The following is a 23,449-nucleotide window of genomic DNA, read 5'->3' on the forward strand; positions in this document are numbered from 1 at the left end:
GCCAGCAAGTCTCTATGTTGGGAGCTGGGTGTGTGCATCAGGACTCACACACATACCCCGCCCACATACTCGTGCCTGAAAGAGCATTGAAAGAGAGGTGGGTGGCAGGGTCTGAGGGAAGTGCCTGCACGAGGCCTCTCTCCATTGCAGGGTGGAGATCGCCTGGACTTCTCCCCTTGGCCCCCTTCCAAGATACCTGGGGCAGCTGCCACCTCTCATCCCTAGCAAAAAGCTCCAGTTCCTGCCCCCTCACCTTCTGCCTGCTCTGATCCCACCTGAGTCTAGCAGGACATACTGTGAGGGCCCCACCCACAACCCCGGAGCCCTCCTGCATCCAGCCTGTGGCTGGTGTGAATGGCGCTGCAGACAGGATATGGCTCTGAAGAGGCTGGAGAAGCCACAAAGGGCTGGCAGTTTGCAGGTGTGTGTGGGCGTGGCGGCATGCCTCCCACAGCCTGAAAGGGTCTCTGAAGCTCAGAGACAGCGTGATCCCGGCCTCCCACGGGGCAGCTTTTACTGTCTAGGGAAAAAATCCCCAAAGTCCATGGAGTCTGAAAACTCTGTCAAACCTCGCTAGGAAACCTAGGAGTTTTAGAGGGCACTTGGCACCGGAAGCTAGCCGGGTAGGCGGAGCCTCACCTGGATTGAGTTCACAGCTGCCTAGACAGGCTCAGACTAAGTGCTGGGCACCTGGAAGGAGGAGGAGACGTTAGCAGCAAAGGCTGTTAACAGAAGTGCCTGCCTAGGCTTGGAGGCAAGACGCTGCTGTTCAGAGTGCGAGACGGAGGTAAGAGAGGGCAGTCGGTACGGCATGGACTTCGCCTGGCCTGACCCGCTTGACCTTAGTCTAAGGTTCAGCGCAGTGTTTGGGGGTTCTCGAGTGTGTGCTGGATCGTATCTCCCAGGTAACGACTGAGTTTGAGGTTCTAGCTGGTCCTAGGATACTCCTTGCGGCTCAGAGTGTGGGGCTGGGCGTGCTCACGAGGGGGCACTGGAACACGTTGGCCAGCTGTGTCCCTCTTTGCTCAGAAGGGCATCACTGCCACGAGGGCCAGAGTGAAGCTTGGACCCTGGCGTGTGGATGAGGACTGGCGGCATGAACCCCATTTTTCCCTTCGTCCCTAGTGCTCCCCAAGCAGTTTCCTCCTGAGATCCACGGGGGCGGGGGGGGGGGGGAGGAACCGGTTTAGCAGCAGCTCACTTTGGTTGTTTGACTTTTGAGGAGGAAGAGGCAGGCAGCCTTTCCTGGTAAGCCAGCAAAAGGGTAGATAGAGCTCATGTATATGTCTCTCTGCGGCTGCCAGCCACAGGTCCCCTTGCCTGTCAGCCCAGGTTTGTCACCCCGTCTCCAAGAGTCACTAGAGGGGGTCACAAGAGTGCACACCTCCTACCAGTTGCTTCCCCCACATGGTAACCCCAAAGATGCACCCAGATAGGAAAAAGTTCAGGCTTGCCATGGTCTCTGATGGGACCCTGGCATTCCTTCCAGCTGGACCCATGTCCCTAGCTGTACCATGATGGAAGTAGACGGGGCCCCGGATGTCAAATCATATATGGCTTCTAAAGCCCCAGTGCCCAGCCCCCAGCCCTAGCTCACGGCCCCCACTCAACCAGACAAAGGTGGGCGGCTGGCGCCGCTGTTTGCCTCTGCCAGTCTGGCTCCCTGAGGCGTGTGGGCTGCACGGTGGGCCCCTGCTAATGAGCATCTGTTATCACTCCATTATGCCGCCTGCGCCACCTGCACCCCAGCACTTAGTGGGAGACCCCGGGGGGTTCCCTGGCAGCTGGGCAGAGGGGCATGCAGAAGGCAGGAGGTGTTGGGGGAGGCGAGGTCTTCGGGACTAGGAGGCCCCATGCTCTGTGGGATTTCTACAAAGTACTTAGGATCCCAGCTTTTTATTGTATTAAAAGAGAAGTGCTGGAGATGGGCGGGGTGTAATCGCCACACTAGGGAGGCTGAGGCAGATCAGTTTTGAATTCCAGGCCAGCCTGGGCTATGTGGAGAGATGCTGTCTTGAGAGAAAAGGGGGAGGGAAAAAGGGAAGGAGGTGGCGGTAGTCTAGGGGGATTTTGGGTGAGGAAACGAGTGTCTGTGAATTCCCAAGTGAGTCTCCCCAGCCAACATCTCACAAACGCATCTGTGCTGTGTATGTATTGAGAAGGGGATGTGGTCGCACATGAGGGCACAGCCATGATTCCGGTCCTGGAGACTGGCAGTGAGTGACCTGGCATAGTGTTCTCTGTAAGATGAAACATGACCTACCCATTCTTCATACGGGGCTGTACTGTCTTGTGGGTAGTCCCTAAACCTCTCTGGGCTTCCCTGCCTGCCTTGGCACCGAGGAGATAATGCTTCTCTGCTTGATCAGAGACAGCTGGACCAATTCTGGTATCTGAGCAGCTTCCACTCAAACCTCAGAACAGGACCCGGGGAGGGGTGGCATAGACCGGGCACAAGTGTGGAACAGTTGACAGTAGCTGACATGGCCTTTTTGGGGAATGCTAGTCACCTCAGACTGTGTCTAGCTCTCTAGCTGAGACAGGGTGGCTTCTGTGGAGGGCCGAAGTCCCTCTGTTCCTGCACACTGGAGATATTTTAGGAGCAGCCTCAAGGGGCTAGGGAGATAACTCAGCTGGCAAACATGCTTGCTGTGGAAGCATGAAGGTCTGGGTTTGGATTCCCCAGCACCACAGTAAAAAGCTGAGCTTGGTGGTTTGTGCTTGTATCCGAGAGAGGCAGAGACAGGAGGGTCTCCAGCAAGTCTAGCTGAATCAGAGAGCTTCAGACTCCGTGAGAAACTCTGTCTCCAAAAGTAATTTGAAGGGCCACCAAGGTGTTTAGGCTAAAGGACTTTCCTTCAGGTCTGATGACCTGAGTTAGACCTCTGGGTCCCACATGAGGCAAGGAAAGAATCAACTTCTGTGAGTTATCGTTTGACCTCCACATGCAAGACAGTGGCACTGTTACCTGCATGTGCACACATACACATGTGCACTCGCGCACACACGCGCACACACACACAGCCTAATTCCTAGAACATTTAACATGTAAGATGGAGAGTGATGGAGGAAGACACACACAGGGTTGACTTCTGGCCTCCACACCCATGTGCACATAAACATGCACACATGCATGTATTTCAACACACGCTCAAGAGCAAATCCAGTGGTCAGGAGGGTGCCGTACCCATTTTTACACATGAGAACACTGAGGCACGGAAAGATCAAAGCCCAGCAATTTGATGCTAGACTCCCGTGGCAGTTATGGAGGGCTTTGGGGCTATACTGGGAGGAACTAGAGTGTCGTGGAGAGTGGTTTGCAGTCTCAGTCAGTGGCTCCCGTGGGTCAGCCTGCTTCTGAGCAGAGGACAGGTCAGAGAGTCACACTCTGAAGCGGCTGAGTGGAAGTCTTCACCCTGAGAGGAAGACCTCATCATAACAACTCCTTCTGATCACTTGGGCTGCAGAGGGAACCTCTGTTTAGAGATGGGTAGGGTCTCACAGGAGGACCCCAGGCCTCTGGATCCTGAAGAACAGGCACCAGACTTTTGACAGGATTGGTGAGGGCTTATTCAAGGTGCTCATCTTTGCCTTGGGCTCAGGGGCTTCTGAATGCTGAGAGGCAGGGTCATGGCCCATATGACTCTCTGAGCAAGATCTGGCTGGATCCACCCCCTCTTACTGGAGGGCTCTTGGAGCGGGGGTGGCTAAACTGAGGGTCAGACATTCCGTCATGCCACAACATGAACAGGCGGTTCTTAGCCAGTTTGCCTGTCTCAGGTAGCTGGGCACCAGGTATGCCCACCTCTGAGGGCAGTCAGTGGGGGATGGCCTTGGAGGCAGCCAGCATGAACTTGGCTAGGGAACAAGACACTGGATTGGCCTCTTCCCTGCAGTCAGGAATGAGGTGAGCACAGGGAGAAAGGTGGTGTGCCCATGCCAGGGACCAAGACCACTTCTCATTGGCATGCCATCAAATATCATTGGGGCCAGAAAGAGAGACCTGGGGGAAGGAACTGTCCTGAAAGTCAAATGCTGGTTCCAGCCATGACACTGGGCTAGGGGGTTCCTTCCCTCTCCTAGTGTAAACCCCTTGGCAGGGCTGTAGGAGAAAACACCACCCACTCCTATGGCTTATGACAAGTCTACCACTTCTATTTGGCACAAGGGGTGAAGAGGGACAGTGCTGTGGCCATGAGGGGATTAAAGAATTTCTGCTAGCATCTAGGATATGGGACTTGCCTCAGACCGCAACCTAGGGCTTTGGAAATCTGAGGCAGGTAAATGCAGGCAGAACCTGCTTGGCTCCATTCCCATGGACCTAGAGTGGACTCCAAATAAGGTCTCAGAAATCAGGCATACTTGACTTGGGCAGAGTCAGCTCACATCTTGTCCTGAGACTTGATTCCACATTATCTGCTATGTTGTCCTTGAACCCCAAGCCCAGACTTGAATCCCTATGAGGCTCAGCCCACTTTTATGGTCGAGGAGGCCCCTGTTTCCCCTCCTCTTGGACCAGCCATATTTTCTGACTCCTCCCTTGCTAGGGGAAGGGATGCCCCCCCAGTGGGGAAGGCTGTCCTGAGCGCTGGCACACAGCTGCCTTTGTAAGTGTGGCTGAGTCACATGGACACCCCCCCCATCCTTGCAGGACCCTGGGGCGATGTGACGGGAGGTGGCGTTATCATGGGGCTGTGGCTCCCCCTACCCCCACACTTGTGGGTGGGAGGCTTTCCCACGGGAATGAAGGGAGCAGGGAGGTGGACGGAGGAGCACAGCCTTAGCACGTCTTCTGTGTTCCAGGCTACTGGATTGTGGGGTGGCTTTGGGAAGGTCCCCTTTCTGTGCCTCAGTTTCCATCTCTGTAAAATGGTCTAGACATTCCTGTTGTATAGAAGGGACACTGGATGTTCACAGGGTGGAGCTTTATGCCCTTGTGCCCCTGTTAACATCAGTGGGCTGGGTATTGTGCTCTAAAATATACAAGGACATTGAGCTTGCAAGAGAAACCTGTACTTGAACTCTTTTTGTTGGTTAAAAACCCACCTCTGATCAGGCAATGGGTTTCCAGGCCCCTTGGCAAGGGTGGACACAGCTCGTTGCTCTTGACAAGGCCAGCTTGTGTAACCTGTTCTATCAGGCAGATTGGAAAGACTGAGGCCTGAAGGTCCCCTTGAAGTTCCAACAGCCACATACTCTGTCCTCTGTGCACACTCAGGCCTTGCCTCAGGCAGTAGCCACCGTAAGCAGCACTGTTTCTTATCCCTGTCCCCGGGGTCCATGTGTCCCTGAAGGTCTCTCCTCAGTGCCCAGGGAGCAGGCGCTGGTTTTTGTCTTCGACTGACAGCAAAGGGGTGGCTGGGCAGAGATGCTCACCCAAGTCACCAGCTGGCAGAGTCTGCTGTACCCAGTTGGCCAGGGACCAGCATCAGTATCATCTCTCTTCCATTTCTTATAAAGAAGGGGCACCCATCAGCTTTCTGTGGTCCCCAACCCATGCTGGCTCTGTCACCAGCCTGTAATCCCACAACCCTCCCTGTGGAGCTGCTGCTTTTTTTTTTTTCCCCTGGTTGGGCCCTGGTATTGTGCTTCCAGTAGCCATGGGAACCAGAGAGGACATGTGGTTCCCTAATACTGCATGCTGCAGATTGCCGGCCTTTTCTCTCTTCCCAGATCTGTACCCCACCCCTGATTATACATGTCAGAGATGCTTTTGATACTTCGCCTTTCCCTGTTTGACTTTCCTCAGCCTTGTTTTTGGTCTTTTGGATGAGAATCTTCACCCCAGCTTTTCTCTGTCTCCATCTTCAAGGCCCGGGCCTGAGCCCAGCCACCTGTCCACACTTCTTACACCATGCCCACCCAGTTCAATCCCGTAGAGTAGAGATGGGCCTACTTAAGCTTTGCCAAAAAACGATAGCCACCTGGGAATCCTGTTAAATTTTAGGTTCTTATGGAATGGATCTGGGGCACATCTGAAATCTGAGGTTTCTGGTAAATTTACATAATTTGAGCACCCAGCACAGATATCCTTCCTGTGCTCAAACACCTCCCGAGATGCCCCTGTGCCTTGGATTAGACTTCAGTTCCATTCACTTAAAACCTTCCACTATCTAGCCCTACTTCCTTCAAAAATAGCTCTCCCCGCCTCTCCAGGCTACTGCTGTCCCCCTAGAAGGTTCTTCTGAGGGTCTCCTTTCCTTGAATTTCCTGATTTCTCTATTATCCAGCCGGGACTCTGGAGCTATTTGGTCCATAGCCAGCCTTTGAAGGGTGTGGCTGAGAGCCCCCTTGCTCACTCTATACATGGGCCTCTTCTGTGTGGTGGAGACATGGTGGAGATGATGAGGTTAAGGGCCTGTCCCTACTGGATGTTTGCTGAGAGCCAGAGACCCAGCTGTGTCTTAGCTGTGCTGCCTTGGATAAGTCCCTGGTTGTCTCTGATGTCTCATCTCACATAGTGGTGGTGGTGTGCAGGCTCCAGGTGTCCAGGTGCCCTGGGCTCCTGCCTGCCTGCCCCCTCTACGTCCCCAGCTGTGAGACCTTGAAGAAGTTAACTAACTTCCCTGAGCATCTTCTCTCTCTCTCTCTCTCTCTCTCTCTCTCTCTCTCTCTCTCTCTTTTTTTTTTTTTTTTTCTTTTCTTTTCTTTTCTTTTTCTTCTCCTTTTTCTTTCTTATGGTGTGAGGATCAAACCCAGAGCTTAAAAGATGCCAGACAAGTCCCTTGAATTATACGCTCAGCCTCTGTTATTTAATTTGAGTAAGGTAAATCTAGGGTTGACAAAAATCTTAAATGCTGAGAGGAAAAAAAAACTGTACAACTGGGGTTAAATTTCTTCTTAGAGGGGCCTGAGATGTAGTTCCGTGGTAGAATGCTCACCAAGCATGTGTAAGACTCTGGACTTAGTTCCTAGCACTTACACAAATACTTTCAGAGCCAGGAAAAGGGAGAGAGACATTTCTTAAGTGAGAGGTTGTAAAAATCAGAAGTGTCACAAGAAGATATTTTGGATATCAGGGGGCCTATCATTTTGTGCTTTTTGGTAGCTGTGACTTATGGCTATGGGTTATCTTGGCAGAGATATTTTCATGGATCAAATCTACATAGACATACTCCAATGAGTAGCACCTGAGGGAATGTTAGTCACGCAAACAACAGCTTTGGTTCAGCAAATACCCGAGATGTCTGCAGCACCAGAAAGATCAACGTATGCGAGACACAATCCCTTCCTTTAGAAGCTTCTGGACGACTTCTTTTTTTTTTTTTTTTTTTTTTTNTCTCTCTCTCTCTCTCTCTCTCTCTCTCTCTCTCTCTCTCTCTGCCTTGCCCTTTTCCTTCTTCATTACCACATTCCTGGAGAATTCCTTGAGATGCATTAATTGTCTGGGCAGGTGCTGGGAAGCAGGGAGGAGGCGGGAAGGCTGGAACGCAGCCGGTGTGATTGCTGTTACTTTGTTACCGCCATTATTGTTATTGTTGCCACTTGCCCTCATTAGGTTGTGAAATCCTCATGGGCGCTTCATTTGGCTCACACGGTATGGAGTATGGGAGAGCAAAGATAGGAACCTTTACTCTGAAGGGCCATGCTTATCCAAAACACTCCCCCCTGCCCTGCGCCTCCCCCCTCTCCCCCCTCCCACCCCCATCCTTGCCGTGCAGGACCTGTGAACCTCAGCCAGAATAGCCAACAGACAGCAGCCAGAGTGGGCATGATGGGGTTGGCCCATTTTCAAATTGCTCTTTCTGAGGTTTTGGAAGGGCTCTTTACCTGAGCCTCAGTTTCCCATTTGGCTCAGCTGACAGACTCAAAAAAGGCTATTTCCAGAAGTCCCTGGTGTGTGTGTGTGTGTGTGTGTGTGTGTGTGTGTGTGTGTGTCTCGGGTCCAGGATGTGAGTTTTGAAAGGTTGAGACTGAGGGAGACTGGTCTGGCTCCTTGCTGGGAAGACGCTCAAGAGACATGGGTCAGCAGTCAGCCACATATGGCCTCCAGCCAGGCGGCCTGACACCCCCTTCCTCTTGGAGTGCCTTCCGCTCTGCCAGTCAGCACCGGCTCTGCCTGCTGCCACGGAGGTTAGACTGTCCTTCAGGAAGGGGTAGTTGTTGGCTGGGCCGGGAGGAAGGGGCAGCAGCAGCTGAGTAGCCTGTTGCCATGGCAAACTGATTGCTTTGAAAGAACTTCAGGGGAGCCCCCAGGGACTTAATGATGGGGGGTGGGTATGTGAGGAGACACACTCATCCCAGCTCATACCCATTTTTGAAACTGGTACCAGGGTCTGGGATGATGAGAGGAGAGACCCAGGTCCCCACTTGCCAGGCCTGAGTCACGGGCATCCCCCAGGGTCCCTGCCTCACCTCTGTCAGTCAGCCCTGCCTCCTCCTGCCTCCCTCTGAGAAAGCCATGACTCACAGTTAGCCAGTCATCTCATCTCCAGCCTGAAGGGAGGAGCTGAGCAGGAGGGTGTCCCGGCCCTCCCCCAGTTCTCCGGGTTCTCCAGCTCCACACAGCCTGCTGCCTGGGCTCTATCCACTATAGAGAAGGGACTGCTGGCTTGGTAGGAGCCTCCCCAAAGCCTCCCCCCACTCCCAGCCAGTGCACTTGCTCGCTCTAGCTCACACTCTTACCCAGAGACCCAGACTGCAAAATTCAGCATTGGAGGAGAATCCTGAAAGGTGGTTCAGCTGCCTGGCTCCTTCCAGAACCCGCCGCCTGGCACCAGGTACCGGACTAAGGGCAGCCAGTGGGTGGGAGTAGATGGGGAGGGCATGTGGCTGTTAAACAGAGATTGTAGAATGTAAAGGGATCTGGGGGGGTGGCAGGGGGCTTTAGTGCACCGCAGGGGTAGAGATGTGTGTAAACTGAGAGCTGCCTAGAAAGAGGATAGCGTCAGAAGGACCAGAACTTTTGGAGCCATTAGTTGTTGAGCATTTGGGAAACCAAGCCTCCACTGGTGTGGTTCAGTCTTGGGCCCAGCAGTGTGGTGGCAACGCTCTGGGCCTTTTGATAGACTGGCTGTTCTCACCTTAGGCTGTGGCATTCACCTGTAATCCTGGTATTTGGGGAGGTAGGGGTAGGTAGGCTCTCAAGTTCAAGGCCTGCCTGGGCTGTGAAGAAGCCATGTGGGAGTTGGGAGACTCTGAGTGGGCAGGCAGCTTGTCTGAGGTCACACAGCAAGTCCAGAGTCATGGAGAGCCAGGCTCCGGAAGAGGGCACTGTGGTAGGCTGAGCATGGTGCCCCTGACAGTGGCCTCGTCTATCTCTTAGGGACAGGACAGGGGCCCCTAGAGAACCAGGGCAGTAACAACTTTTGACCAAGGAACGAAGGCACAGTGCAACATTGGTCTGAACAGGAGGCACCTGGAATGAAGATCCTGGGAAGGGAAGCCAAGGCGCCAAGAGCTCCTTACCCACTAACCACAAGACCTCAGGGCCCCAGCTGCCTGGGCCTGATAGGACCTCAGTCCCCTTCCCCTAGTATAGGAAATGGGGGCAGGGTTCCTGTCTAACCCCACTCTCCAACCAGCCATCTCTGTGTGGTGACCGTTAGGGCCTCTAAGGGGCTCGTTTTACTGAGGGAGGGGGCTGGGGTGAATAGTGACAGAACCCCTTTTCCACCTGGGCCATCGTGTCATGGGGTGGGTGACATGGGTGGAGAAATCCTGTGCCTCCTTCAGAAGGCCAAGGGAGGTTGCTGATTTGAAGCATGAAGTGCCTACTGTGTGCTGCACAGTGAGCAATGAGGCAAAGGTCAGTTGGAACTTGCAAACGGCTCCCTCCTGGCAGCAGCCCTCCAGGATTTGGAGACCGCTGAAAGAGCAAGCTCTGGTCATTGAGTGCTGCAGGCTGCCAAGGGGACCCCAGAGTTTAGGCCAGTCCCTGTGTGGTCCTCCCTGCCCTGTTCAGGGTCTGTACTAGCTTTTGGGGCCAGACTTTTATCTCCTTTTGTTATTAGAGCCCCAGGAACTTGAGATACATCCCACCCTGATCCACCTTGGTCAAAGTCACTGCAACCGGCTTCTCTTTGGGTTGCTAAATTGGCATGGGGGGTGACCCTAACCACTGTGCCTCCGTGTGGGCTGAGGACTTGGTTCCTAGAGTCTGGGGCAGGGGGCTCCTGGCTCCTGGTGCGATCTTTGGCTAGGAGGTTGAGGTTGTCCTAATCAGCTTGTATGTGGCGCCGCCATCCTGTTAGGGACAGGCTGGTAAGAAGGTCTGATTGCAGGGGGGGAGGAGATGACAGGAGCTCTGGGTCTGTGAGAAAGGAGGAGTGAGTCTGGCCCTAAACTGGGTAGAAGGGAAGAGGGAGGGGCGGGGTCTGGGCATAGATGTGTGGAATGTCCATGGCAGAGAATATAATATGGGGAGAATTTGGGGGAACAATGAAAGCTCAGAAACATGGTGCCAGCCACAGAACTGCAGCATGACATGGGTTACATCAGAGGGTCTCAATCTCCTGTGCCGTGGGAAGCGATAGTGAGAGGACCGGGCAGCAGGGTGAGCAGGGCAGAGGATGAACACTGTGGGTCTGACCTGGCTGCTTGTCCCCTGGCTGCTGAGTCTCAGGCTTAGGGATGGCTTCCTGGTTAATGGAAAAGAAGTAGAACTGATAGTTCAACCACAAGGAAGGGAAATGAAGAGAGTAGACAGAGTTATGACAGATTCTGTGGGGATGGCCTGCTTATCAAGATTCTGCATAGACAAGGAAGAGACATGGACAGGACAGCCATAAAGGTGGCCACTGTGGGTGACCTCCCGTCCAGTGGATGCTGAGCCCTCATTGGGATTCGGGATGCAGGATGAGCTTCTAGTCAGTAGGGGAAGGGGCAGGCCCTTGATGAGGGTGTTAGAGGTACTGGTGGGGAGGTTGGGGGATGTGTGACAACACAGGACCCAAACTTCAGTGTTGTGCCCCCCTCCCCTCGGGGTGGAGGTCCTCAGGGTGGCCCTACTTTCTGACTCACATCAGATGGGGGCATCATGTGAGTGCGCCTGGCAGCCGAGGGTGACCAGCCTCCAGGGACCTGGCAGATGGCAAGTAGGGGGTGGGGCAGGGCTGGCACAAAGGGGCCTCTCAGATATAGTGGGTGGAGCACTGGCAAGCCATCCCTTGCTCGGCTGAGAGCTTGTCCCTGCTCCAGGCTCTGGACCTCCAGCCCCATCTGGAGTTGCTGAGGGCCCCTGAGGGAGTCTGTAGATTCTGAGGTCAGGCCTGAGCTACTGAGGAGAGGGACTAAGGGTAGTAGCTCTCTGCTAATCACTGACCTGCCCGGCGTAAGGTGGCCTGAGATACTGTCTGGGGCCCCATGTGCTCTGAACTCTCCAGGTTCTCTAGAAGCCCAGCCTGGATTAGAACAATCCTGAACGTTCCATTCTGGACTCATTGCTTACTTTAGAGACAAGGAATAGGGGTGAGGAGGCTTCCCTGGTAAGGGATCCAAATCTTTAGGGCTCCATGTCTCATTGTTGTTTTCTGCCTCTCTTGGGAGGCAAGGAGGTCCTTGTCTGGGTCCTAAGCTATCTGTAGGCAGGCATGTGCCCATGCCCCACCACTGGCAAGCCCTTGCATTTGGCGATGGGATTCAGGCACAGTTGTCAAAGAAGACTTGACTATACTCCTTTCTGGTTGTGTGGGCTCTGTTTCCTTGTCTTTAACCACATCTTCAGGGGGCTGCTCCGAGCATCGCAGAGTTAACACAAAAACACGCAGAATAGCACTGGAATCATGGGAAGTTAGCATTCATCTTTCTGGCTCCTACTGGATGGATAGGCATCCTGAAGTCGGAGTCGTCACTTCTTATCTCCAAGGCCTGTGGGGGAGCTGGACACTGGAACGAGTCAACTTGCCCCCGACTAGTCCAATCTGTGCCGGCAGCAAGGCTAGCATGGGTGGTTGGGCACCAGGCTCCTGGGCTAGCACTGCCCTTAGTGATGTGTGGATGCAGTTCCAGGCAGGCAGAGATAAGAGCTTAGAGCTGAGAAGTTGGCGGAGCATCCCACATCAGCAGGCAGTCCTCTCTGCACTAATGGGAGATGGTCTGGGGATGAGGGACTGGCTCTCAAGTCCATGGTCCATGGTTCTGTGGCTAATAGCCTCAGCCTGCCTTTCCCATTTCAGGGCCACTTTGACTCTAGAATGACGAGATAGAAAACGGTCCTTCCTGCTTCTTCATCCTACCCTTCTGTCCCCCTAGGCCTCTGCCTTCCTCCTCCCAGCAATATCTGCCTGGATTCCCACTTTCTGTAGCAGAAAGTGGGTGAGCACCAGAGACTCACATTACACTGTCCAAGATCATGGCTTCTCTGGGCCTCGGCTTCCCTGCCTGTGAGTGGAAAGAACCAGAACCATCTCTTGTAAGATCTGTTGCAAAAACCCAGGGCAGCATGGGCTACAAATGTACAATCAGTAGGCTGCACCTTTGGGAGTCCTCAGTAAGCCCTGCTCAGGGGTGCTTGAATCTCAACTAAATTCAGATCCTGGAAGAGTAACCTTGAGCAAGTGATGCTGTCCTCCTCACCCCCCCTCCATCCTGTCCTCCCTCTCCTGTCCTCTTTCCTCTTTTCCTCCCCTCCTCTTCAATTCCACTCTTTCCTTTTGCTTTTTCACACAGGGTATTACTACTATGTAGCCCAGGCTGGCCTCAAACTCATGGTCTCCTCACTTCAGCCTCCCATGTGCTGAGATGACGACCAGGAGCTGCCATGTTTGGCAAGCAACTTGCTTGTTTTGAGTCTCATTTGCAGTAAGGCGAGGATGAAGATACTTGGATCTCTAAGAGGCACTGTGGGGAGCGAAGGGAATAGCCACAGGTCGCTAAGGCTCAGGAGAAGTGGCCTTCATCCTAATCTGCCCCCAGACCTTCTCAATCTCCCACTTTGGCAGTGCCCTAGCATAGATCAGATGGGTGGTTAGGAGTGTAGACTCAGTGTCGGCCTGGTTCCATCTGAGCGTCTTCAGCTGTGTGAATTTGGAAGGGTGTGTTTACCCTGCCCCCTGGTTTCCTTTAGTTTTAAAGCAGGAGTAGTAACAATGGCATCTTGAGAGCCGTGAGACTTTAAGTGCTTCCTTCCCAGTTCCGTAAGTGCTGTGCTGCGCTGCTAGTGGTACCATTTCTGGAACCTTCTTTGGCAGAGTGGCAACAAACTTATCCCAGAGAAACAGTCTGCCCCATCTCAAGATGTCATGTCATCAGGAAGGCTTCAAACCATAGATAGCCCATGCCCTCAGATATTCCACTGACAGGGTCTTGGTTGCTGTTCTGAGGCTTGTCCTGTCTGAGACTCAATCCTGCCTCCTAAGACCTGGGACCATACTGTCAGACTCTGGCCTGGGTATCTCTTGAAAACCAATCATTTTTATTCAAGAGTCACCTCCTTTGGGACTGTCTTCCTCAGAGTTCCATCTGGGGTCCTTGGGTGCACAGACATTCTTGTCTGGAAAGGACGGCAGTATGATTGTGGACAGACTGCACATGATGAGCAGTCTTTGCCATCTACGGTGTCTGATCCTCCTTTTCCCGGGAGGACACTGCTGACCTTGACCTTCCAGATCTCCCGTGGCCCATTAGACAGATGTTACTTGTCTGCAAGAGAAGTCTCTCAGTGGTTTATGGTTTGGGTTCATTACTCGCAGATGCTCAGCAGTAGCGGGAATGCAGCCCATTTTGACACTATCTTAGGGTCACCAGATTTCCTGGGTTCTGCAGTCTTTGAGAGAGATGACTTCACAGTTAGTATTACAGTCATTTAGCTGAGGCTTCTCTTTAGAATTTCAAGTGCAGGGGAAAGAGGTGGAGCACACGTTTGCAAAAGGCATAGCAAGGGAAGGTGACTCTTAGGCATTGCCTACTGTTTGGCCACCATCCTGGATTCAAAGAAGATGCCTGGGTTCCAGCCAGGCTGGCAGCCTAAGTAGTACTCCATGGTCACTTTTTTTTTTTTTTGTACTGGGTTCCCTTGGTCCCTAGGGTCTGGGTTGGGTGGCCATTGCCAGCTGAGACTAGTTCTCGGAGCATAGTTTTATTTCTGGAAGCCTGCATTTCTGACCTTGTGGTAGGTGACCCACCTGTTCTGATGTGACATATGTGAGAGGTGGACCTCAGAGGTTGGTCAGGACAGCTGAGTCATGCAGAGCCTGGGCCTGATTCCCGTCTGTTGTATCATCACCTGGGCACGTGCCAAATGGCTTAGGTTTGGCCAAAAGCCTGTCTCCACTGTAGCCTCCACTCCACTGCTCAAAGCCCTCATTCCGTCTCTGGTACTTCTGAGGCTGAAATTTTCAATCCTTGCTTCAGAGATGATGAAGCAGGTTGAAGGTTCTTGGACAGTCCATGGTGACAGAGACCTGGACTCTGGTCACTTGCCTGTGATCAGACTTGTTCCCGTGTTGTCAAAATGGCTGTTTGCACTGGAGGTAGTTAGCTCTCCGTCCTTGCAAGTAGTTAAGTTGGTCAAAGAAGATCTTGAAGGGACCTGAGGGGTCAAGAGGCTCTTCTTCACAGCTGTTTCCAGCCATGAGCTTTTCCATTCCTAGAGGGGTGGCACCAAATGACCATGTCCTTTAGTGTTGTCGAGGGTTACGCAGCACATGGGTAGTAAGTAGCACATGGTTGTTCTAGTGTATCAGGTGATGTCTGTGAGTGATGTCCCCACTACTGCCTTGATGGTCATTGCGCCTAGCTCCCCCATTGGTGTGTCTCACTACACCTTCAGGGGTGAGGAGCTGGGGGTGAGAGAGGTTGTTTTGTTCAGAAAAGGCACACACCTATCTGCAGGGTCTGGGGTCTCTTGATCTTCCTAAAGCCCTGAATCTAGGCAGGGTGTCCACGCTGCCTGCTCTTCTTCCCCAGCACTGGTTATACTATCACCTTGTGGGCAGTGGGCAGGCCAGTAAGGAACCTTCTTGCCAGACTCCTGCAAGCTGTACTTCTCTAGTCGAGAAGCTTGCCCCACCCTCTTGGGATCCCTGCTGGTAGGGTCTGGCAGAGAAGGAGCCATCACCAGCTGTGATTGGGAAAGACACTTGGCATGTCTCCCTAGAGACCCTGCCATGGGTTTCAACACAGGCAGGTGTCCCATCTCTGTCTCCCTTCTAAAGGAAAGCTTCAGTAAACGTGATCTGCAAAGACAGTGGTGTTCACACAGCACATGCGTGTAGAGGGTTGGTCTGGTACATCCCCTCAGCTGTGAGGCTTTGGGGTTTCGGTAAAACCTCTCTGAGCCTCCATCTCCACCTCTGCCAAATGGCAGGGGCGGCTAGCACTCTACACCGTGGCCCTGCCCATGCAAGGGTGACGTGCTACAAGAGCACCATAGAGATAGAGATGAAGGAGTCAGACTGGATTGGGATCCAGTTTTACCAGCTCCATGGCCCTAGGCAAATAGTTTCTTTCTAAGCCTGTTTCCTCTGCCGGCCCATTCGATTAGAAAGAAAACCCCTCCTCAAGATGACAGTGGAGGTGTGGAGGCGGGTGCACGTCATGGGGCTCACAGGTGTGTGGTCCCTGCTGTGACTTAACTCTGTGTGCTCCATCCTAGTCTTCAGAGGCACCTGCCCTGGGTTCTCAGTTCTCAGGCTGTGCATGGTCTGGGGATCCCTGCACTGCCCTAACACCCAGGAGAGGCATGCGATCTCCTAACCTAGTCAGAGGCTAGCGACAGCCCAGTGCCCTGTTCTTAAGCAGTTGTCTTTAGCCTGAATCTACAGTATCAGGAATCAGCTGTTGGGGAGACAGAGCCTGTGGCCTGGCTTCGAGCCTCAATTTTTTTCATTTGTTCATGTGTTCAACTAGCTTCATTGGGCAGCTGCTGTGGTCTTATACTGTACTAGCAGGGGTGTCAGAGGTGCTAAGACAGACAGATAGACTGAAAGACAGACAGACAGACGGATGGACGGACAGGGTTAGAGAGACAGAGCCAACATTGCTCTAGCAGGGGACTTTGGTTCCCAGCGCCCATGTCGGGGAGCTTACTCTAGTCCACCTTTAACCCCAGACATAGAGATCTTCTACCTCTGGCCCCACAGCACCGGTGCTCATATGCACACACACACAGAGAGACTAACAAGACAGCAAAGGCCACCGAAGAACAGCAAACAAGCTAATTGCAAGGCCACTTCAGAAATGGCCTAGGGCTCTCAAAAGAGAACAGGTCACTAGAGACACAGAAGTCACTTTGAATTGGGGGGGTCACAGATGGGATTTCAAGAGAGAGGATATTTAAATGAAGGCCCAAGAAGGCCAGTTGGAGGGGAGGGCTTAGAAAGTACCCATAATGGGGGAGGGGAGCAGGTACAAAGGCCCTGGGGTGCACCTGGACTTGGTGAGTGTGAGGAGGGTAGGGTGACAGGTGGGACCAGGGTCACTGGCTTGTGTGGACAGCTGTATTGCTCTGTAAGCATCGGAGAAGCTCTGTGAGAACAGAGTTGGTTCTATCCCAGGCTGCAGTTTCTGAGCAGTCATTGGCTCTGCCAGGTTTCTCATGGGTGAAGATGGGTAGGGGTCTGCAGATGGGAATGTGTGGCTGTGCCCTGGTTTCTTGCTATAGCGAGTGAGTACTGAGTGTGTGCTAAGAGTCTGAGTGCCCTCCTTCTGGGACCTCAGCACCCTGCACCAGCTTCTCTGAGGTCTTAGGGTCCTTTGATCCAATATGGCTGCCTTCCCAGCTAGTGGGCCTTGGAGCTCTCTCTGGAGGCAGGGGAAGGTGTCCCCACCCTACCCCCACCCCTGCCCAGGACAGCAGCTCCTTTCTTTGCTTTCTTTTCCTCTTCCTCCAGACCCAAAATAGAGCCTGAATGGTCCCAGGCTCTGGCAGTGAGACAATAGTGGCCTGCTGACCGAGGCAGCCTGCTGGCTGGGGTCCATGGGCTGTAGGCACTAGGCTAGTATGCCTGGGGCTCCAAGCTCAGCTGCCTTTCCCAGGGCCCAAGCCAGCCCTTTCACCTGAGGCGTGAGATCTACTAGAGTCAGTGGTGCTCTGGGGAAAGGCTTGCCACAGCGCATCAGAGGGCTGGGACCCTGTGCCTCAGCCTTCCCAGCCTGACTCCGTCCTTCTCTGCTGCCAACTGGAGCTGGAGGCCTTCAGATAGCTCTCTCTGTTCTTGTTCAAGTTTGGAGCTCAGAGGTGACCCCACGTGATGAATATCTTTCCCTTTTGACTCACTGGGTAGAAAAGTGTCACAGAGGTAAGAGCTGTGCTCGCGTAGAAAGGAGTGAGTGCTCTGTCTAGAAATCAAATCAAGCTTGGATGAGATGGGTTCTTAAGCGTCTCAGAGATCGGTGTTTGAGTTTCATACCCTGCCCTTCCCAGCTATGTAGCCTTGAGCAATCATATTCCCTCCCCAGACTCTAGAGTCCTGTCTCAGCATGGGCTCAGCCAGGCTTACCATACAGAGCGGTAGAAATGAGCTTCTAAAATTCCCGGTGTTAGGGGAAAGAAGCCTTGACTCTGTCCTGCTCTCCTCCTGGATAGGTAAAGAGGGGCCCAGATGCTTCCTGCCATAGCCTGGGAGCACTAGGATAAGCCGGAGGAGCCTCAGGCCTGGGCTGGCTCACCAAGGGGATTATGAGTGAGCTGTGGCAATCTGGGAAGGCCTCCAGGAGGAGACAGACTCTTGGCGTCTTCAAGGAAGAATGGCATACACTCTGTTCACTGCAGCCAATGGTAGGGATTGGAGGCTCTGCCACCTGGCTTGTGACCAAGGCCATGGGGAGGCAGGCAGCAAGTGGCAGCCTCTAAAAGGTATTCATTTGGTCAAGGGTCTCGCCGCTCCCATCCTGTTCTCAAACCACTTGGTGTTAAAGTCACTCTGAGGCTTAGAAGTGGTGGCACACATCTGTGATCTCTGTACTTGAGGCAGAGGCAGGAAGATAGCAAGTTCTTGCTCCCATTAACCCTGTATCCCCTCCCTGTTCCCCTGATACTGGCGTATAGCTAATGGTGGGGTGGGGTGTTATTGGGGACCCTAGGAAAGGGGCATCACACATAGCTGGTCCTCTAAGAAGACACAGACAGCCCACTTGCCTGAACTATATTGCAAGACCTTCTTCCCTCAAGCCTCTCCCCTCAAAGGAAAAAAAAAGTCACTGGGAGATTTCATGCTAAAATCTACCCTTCTGCTTCTCTAGAGAACTTGGGTGCTCTGAGGTTTTGGGGTCCCCCCCAAGACAGATCCCTTAAGCTCTAGGACCCATTCTTGTCCCTGCTAGTAACCTGCTTTAGCCCCAGGCAGCCTCAGGACGAAAGCTCTCACGCTTGGGTACAGACAAGTTGGAGAGCCCGCGCTGTAAGCCAGGCAGTGACGCAGTCCATGCAGCTGCCAACGGTTGCCAGGGGAACGGTTGCCAGGGGCTGCTGTCACCTGCGCCCCTTCCTCCCCCTTGGCGCTGGAGGCCCGAGTTTCTCAGCTCAGCTTCCCGCCTGCCCCCTTTGTTTGAAGCCCTAGTAAGGGGATGGTGACTGGGGGGGGGGACCCAGGCTTTCATTCAACCTTCAGCCCCCTGTACTAGAGGAAAGTGTCCCTTACTCCAGTAGTCTGCTGCCTGCAAACAGGAGGCTTCGTCCAGTCACTTTTGCCTGGAAGAGAAAACCAGGTAGATTCTTGCTCCTCCTTTTTGGCTTCTTTTTCTCCCATCTCTCCCTTCCCACCATCTCCTTTCCTTCTCCACAGCCTCCTTTCTTCCCTCTCTTTCTTGTTGCCCTGTATCCTCCCTCCCCCCTCCTCTGACACTGACATGTAGTTAATGGTGGTGGGTTGTCAGGACCCTGGGGGCCATCATAGCTGGCCCTCTAAGGGGACGCAAACAGCCTGGAGAGCCATCAGGAAGTGGTTAGGGGTAGCCACACTCCCTCCCTCTCCAGCTGAACATTTTTGAGTCTCAGCTGTCACAGCATAGGTCTCAGAGAAGGGTAGTGGGGATAACTGGACTAGGAGAATTGGAAATACCACAGCCTTGGGAAGAGCCAGAGAGGAGCTGAGATCCATTGTCACCTGGGTAAGTTCATGCAGACCCTTGGACTGGGGTCTTGCGCAGATGGCAGTCTGCTTCACCCAAGGAGACCATTTCACTGTGACTTCTAAAGAGAGGCTCTCACTAGCAGGTAAGCTTTCCATTCAAGAGTGGGTCTCTTCTGGAGCTAGCCTGGATTCCCCATGCAAGCTTCATTCTTTGCTGTGTGACCCTAGCGGGTGACTTGGCTTCCCCAGGGGCTTCTCATTTGTCCGTTCAGTGGGTCATGGGCTTTTTCTCATAGGTTTTAAAGAAGATTAAATGTGTTAATGGGAGCTCAGGCCTGTAATATGAACACTTGGGAGGGTGAAGCAGGAGGATGAGAAGTTCATTGCCAGGCTGGGCTACATAGAGAGACACCATCTCAAAACACAAGCACATAAATGTATTAATTGCTCAAAGAGCTTTGAGTCCTGCCCTGCCTTTCTGAAGTATTTTATTATATTGCTGGAGCTATATTTTATAAGTGTGGCTGTGTTCCTGAAGGGGCAGGCACCTGCTTGTCACAGAGGAGCTGAGAGAACCTTTTTGTGCTGGGGGTGGGAGGAGCTCTGGTTAGTGCCTCCTGTCTCCTCCATAGTTGGGAGCTGCCTGGCTTTGTGTCCCTGAGCTGGCAGCCTCTGGGCCAGAAAAGAGGGGGAGAAAAGGGAGGTTTGGTAGCTGACCTTGGGAACAGAAAGATCCTGCAGTCCACAGACGGGCATTTTGCCTGGGCCTTGGGGAGTCCAGTGCAGCCCCCAGAAAGCCAGCGGGGTGGCCTTGGGCAACTCAAGAAAGCAGATAGGAAAAGGGGAACTTAGAGGGGACACAGAGATGGCTGTAGTCTGAAAGGGAAGAAAGTCTGGGCAGGGCTGTGCATCTTCTTTGTCCCTCACTGCCAGCTCAAAGGTAGGTTTTCCCCTAATGTACGTACCCTAAATTGGCCAAGGATGGGGACCATAGTTTCCCATTGCAGAGGACGGGGTCATAGTTACCCATTAACAAAGCAGGAAACTGAGACCCACTGAGAGGCAGGATAGCTCAAGCTTCCAGGTTTAGGCAGCCTCTCTGTAGGTACCACCTGGCTCTGAGAGGCAGATGCTGACCCTGTGTACCGATTTGAAAGGCTGACCACAGTGGCTCATTGAATACAACTGTGTGACTGTGACAAAAATGAGTCCGGGATTTTAGATGCTCAAAGCCCCGTGGAATCTTGGGACCAACTGGAGAGTCAGAGAAACTACAGGAGAGGGGGTGGGGCAATGCCCGGAGAGCTGGATCGCTCTATTGGACTGCATTGCTTCCGGTTAGGTATGGCACTGTTGTTTCCCCATGAGCTACTGTTGCAGGTGAAGGGAGGCAGGATTGTCCTGGATGCACCCCAAGCTCACAGGGGGATCTGTCGCCTGGAAGTGTCAGAGATGGTGATGAGGGTCCCTGGGGAACACTGCAACCTAAATGGCTTCAGTGGCTCATCTTGTGCTTGCTAATAGCCTTGGGGGACATCTCAGAAAAGAAAACAAGGGACGGGAGACAGTATATGTGTGTGCATATACACGTGTGCACTTACATGAAGACGTGCTGATAGGCTATGCTCTCCGTGGTGCCAGGGCATCTGAGAACTTGTTTCTCACATGAGTGATGGGTGTCTATGCAGAAAAGGGCCTGCCACGTTGGTTTAGGGAATGGCCCCCGTAAGTTTCGTGCTGTTTCTACTTGTGGCACTTACCAGAGTCTTTGCTGTGCTAAGGCCCAAAGTAGGGTCCAAAGGTCTCTCTAATCAGAGGAGAAGTAGCAAGTCCCCCCACCGTAAGGCCAGGGAGAATGAGGGAGGGGAGGGATGCAGTAACCGTGGTGGCTGAAACCATTGCTTTGAGGTTAGAAGAACTAGGTTTGAGTCGCAGTGTGCCTCCTCCTTTGCTTTGTGATCTTGGCTGCGATGGAAGACCTTTGCATCGAACGCTCCCTGCCTTTGGATAAGCATCGCTTTAGAATTAGTGGGCAGTGGGTGGGCTACAGAGTTGAGACCCTGGGCCGCTCTGCGGCAAGGCTGCTGCTGGTGCTGGCACCGAGTGCTTGCTGGAGGATACCTGGGTTCCAGAGTCCCTTCCATTGTTCTGGATAAATCCCTGCTGAGCCCCACACTTGGTCTGCTGCCTCCTGGCTACCATGATGCTATAAAGGAAGCCTGAGCCAGGGACCATGGATGTGTTACAAGTTAGCACCATAGGAAGGGCCTGTGGGCAAGGGCGGTTAAGGAAGTAACCAAGGCTAGTTCACTCCTGCTTGGTGATGATCCCTAGCCTTCCTAGGGCCCCCCATGTGCATGCCTAGTTGTAGGAAGAGGAAGCTGCAGAATGGTCAGCCGCTGAGGCCTTAGAACCTTTTGTGCCCACAGGTCTTCTGCTGGGCTGGCGCTCAATGCCCACAGCTCCCCTCCCTCGGTTTCCCCATGGGGCAGGGCTGGCAGAGGGTATTGCAGCTCATGGATGTTGGCAGGAAATCACAAGAAGGTGAGACCTGTGCTAGCTGAGTAGTCCTATATAGCAAGGCTGGGTCTAGATGGTCCTACCTGCAGCCATGCCCAGTGTGGTAGCTCAGGCCTATAAACCTGGTGCCTGACAGACTGAGGCAGGGGGATTGCTATGAGTTCAAGGCCAGCCTGGGCCAAGTGCAAGACAAACAAAAACAAACAAACAAGCAACCCAGAAAGTGAGCCTTGCCCTAGTGGGTAAGACCTGGGAACCTGCCAGCCCCTAGGACAGGTGCCAACTTGATTTTTATTATCGTGCAGTCTAGACAGATTCCTGAAGCCTGAAGTCACGGTGCTGCCCTGTGACCCCAGTGCTCCCTCTCAGTGAGGGGTAGGTTCCGAAGGGGTCAGCTTGCTTGGGTGTCAGTCACCCAACTGTGGAGTGTGGGGGGGGGCAGATGCAGAAGGCAGAGCCCAGCATTTACCCAGAAGCTGGGGACATAGCCTAGTGAGCCCTGGCTGAGTGGGGAAGGGTAGTGCAGGTCCCCTGGGTCTGGTAAACAGCTCCTTTGAAGATGTGGCTATGTGGTGCTTATAAGTGAGGAGTTGTACTGATGAGCCAAGCCTGGAAGGTGTTCGGGGGAGGATCCCCTCATCCCTGTGCCCCACTCCTACTCTGGCCTTGGATATGTGTCTGAGCCACCTCCTCCGCAGAGATTGGAGTCCACGCCAGCCATCCTCCCCTTCCTCCTTACCCAGTGCACACTCATGGGCTCGAGGACACATACACACACACTTGCAGCTCTGCACGTTCATACTGTGAAGGCTCCTATCATCTCCCATCCTCTCCCTGAGTTTCCATAGCTCCCAAGGAACACATTCTACAACTGTACAAAGTAGCTGATGGTAAGCTGAGGCCACTTCAGTTTCCCCTGATAGGCCCTGGGTCGGTCACAGGAGACTCAGACCTGGAAACTAGTTAACTCCTGCCTTCCTTGATCTGGCTTTATCTCTATCTCCTGCCGGAGGCCCCTCAGATCACCAGCTCCCTGCCAAATACTGGGAGGCCATATATCATGTCGTGGGGAAGGGACAGGGATCAGGAGAGGCAGGCTGCCTTTGTCTCTTGTCCACATTTTGTTCTTTCACAGCTGAGTAAATCCAGCAGACCCTTGCCTGGCTCCTGGGTACCCCCTGGCCCCCATGGGTGGCCTGTCAATCACTGGATACTGCCAAAGCCAGACTCTGGGCCACACCTGAGCTGTTGTGCAAGGACCCAAGCGTTGTCCTTCAAAGTACCTTTCCTGGGGTGGGTCCCCGTGCACTGGCAGTTTGGAGCAACTCTGATGAAGCCAGCCCTTGTCAGGGAGGCTCACAGGGCCGTATATGGCTGGGAGGAAGTTGGATACTCCTGGGGCCTTGGGCTTTGAGCAGAAGGTCACAGTGGAAATCTGTCATTCAGAACCCAAGAGCACATCCCAGCAAAGACCTAAAGCTATGACAGATGCCCTTAGGATAGCTAATTTGTAACCGTAGTGGGTGGAAAGGGGTCCCGCTCAACATGTGAGGTGACAGCCCAGGAAGGGTTAATTTAGAGCTCTCTTAGTCCCATTCAACTTCCACCTCCATCTAGGAGGAAATGTGTTTTCCAGGAGCTGGTGGCGTCTAGGTGACGCAGGTCCACATAGGATGGCAGGGGAAGTGACTCAGGCCTCGGGAGAGAAAGTGAGCTCTAATATTGCTGCTGCCCACCATGCTGGCCCTTTCCCTAGCAACCAATCATGCTAGGAATGGTGGGGGCTCACACAGCCTTAGCCCCCCTCTATCTTGTTGAATCCCTGGGGACCCTGTGATTTTATCCATTGTATCAGGCTGGCTCAGCGTGTTCTGTTCTCAGCGTGTTTACGGGAAGCTGAGGTCAAGAATAACAGCCACTCTGAAAGGGGTTGTCAGTCCAGCAACTTCTCTCTAGGCTGGACTTGCCTGCTGTAT

General features: G+C 53.3%; 1 protein-coding gene across 5 annotated transcripts in view; it reads left to right on the forward strand.

The window, feature by feature from the left end:
• The first annotated feature begins 478 nt into the window (after nt 1-478).
• The window catches only part of Adgrg1 (adhesion G protein-coupled receptor G1), a 37,992-nt gene continuing 15,021 nt past the window's right edge, over nt 479-23,449 (forward strand). The window contains exon 1 of one of the 5 annotated variants that reach the window (XM_021170109.1): nt 479-787. The gene's annotated coding sequence lies outside the window, so the exon portion shown is untranslated. Of the gene's footprint in view, nt 788-814; nt 906-8,221; nt 8,721-18,546; nt 18,589-19,811; nt 19,894-23,449 lie in introns of those variants that run through there. The other 4 variants (XM_021170108.2, XM_021170110.2, XM_029480698.1 and 1 more) reach the window with 4 other exon arrangements.

This window comes from Mus caroli, chromosome 8 (assembly GCF_900094665.2).
Source record: "Mus caroli chromosome 8, CAROLI_EIJ_v1.1, whole genome shotgun sequence".
NCBI classification, from domain to species: domain Eukaryota; kingdom Metazoa; phylum Chordata; class Mammalia; order Rodentia; family Muridae; genus Mus; species Mus caroli.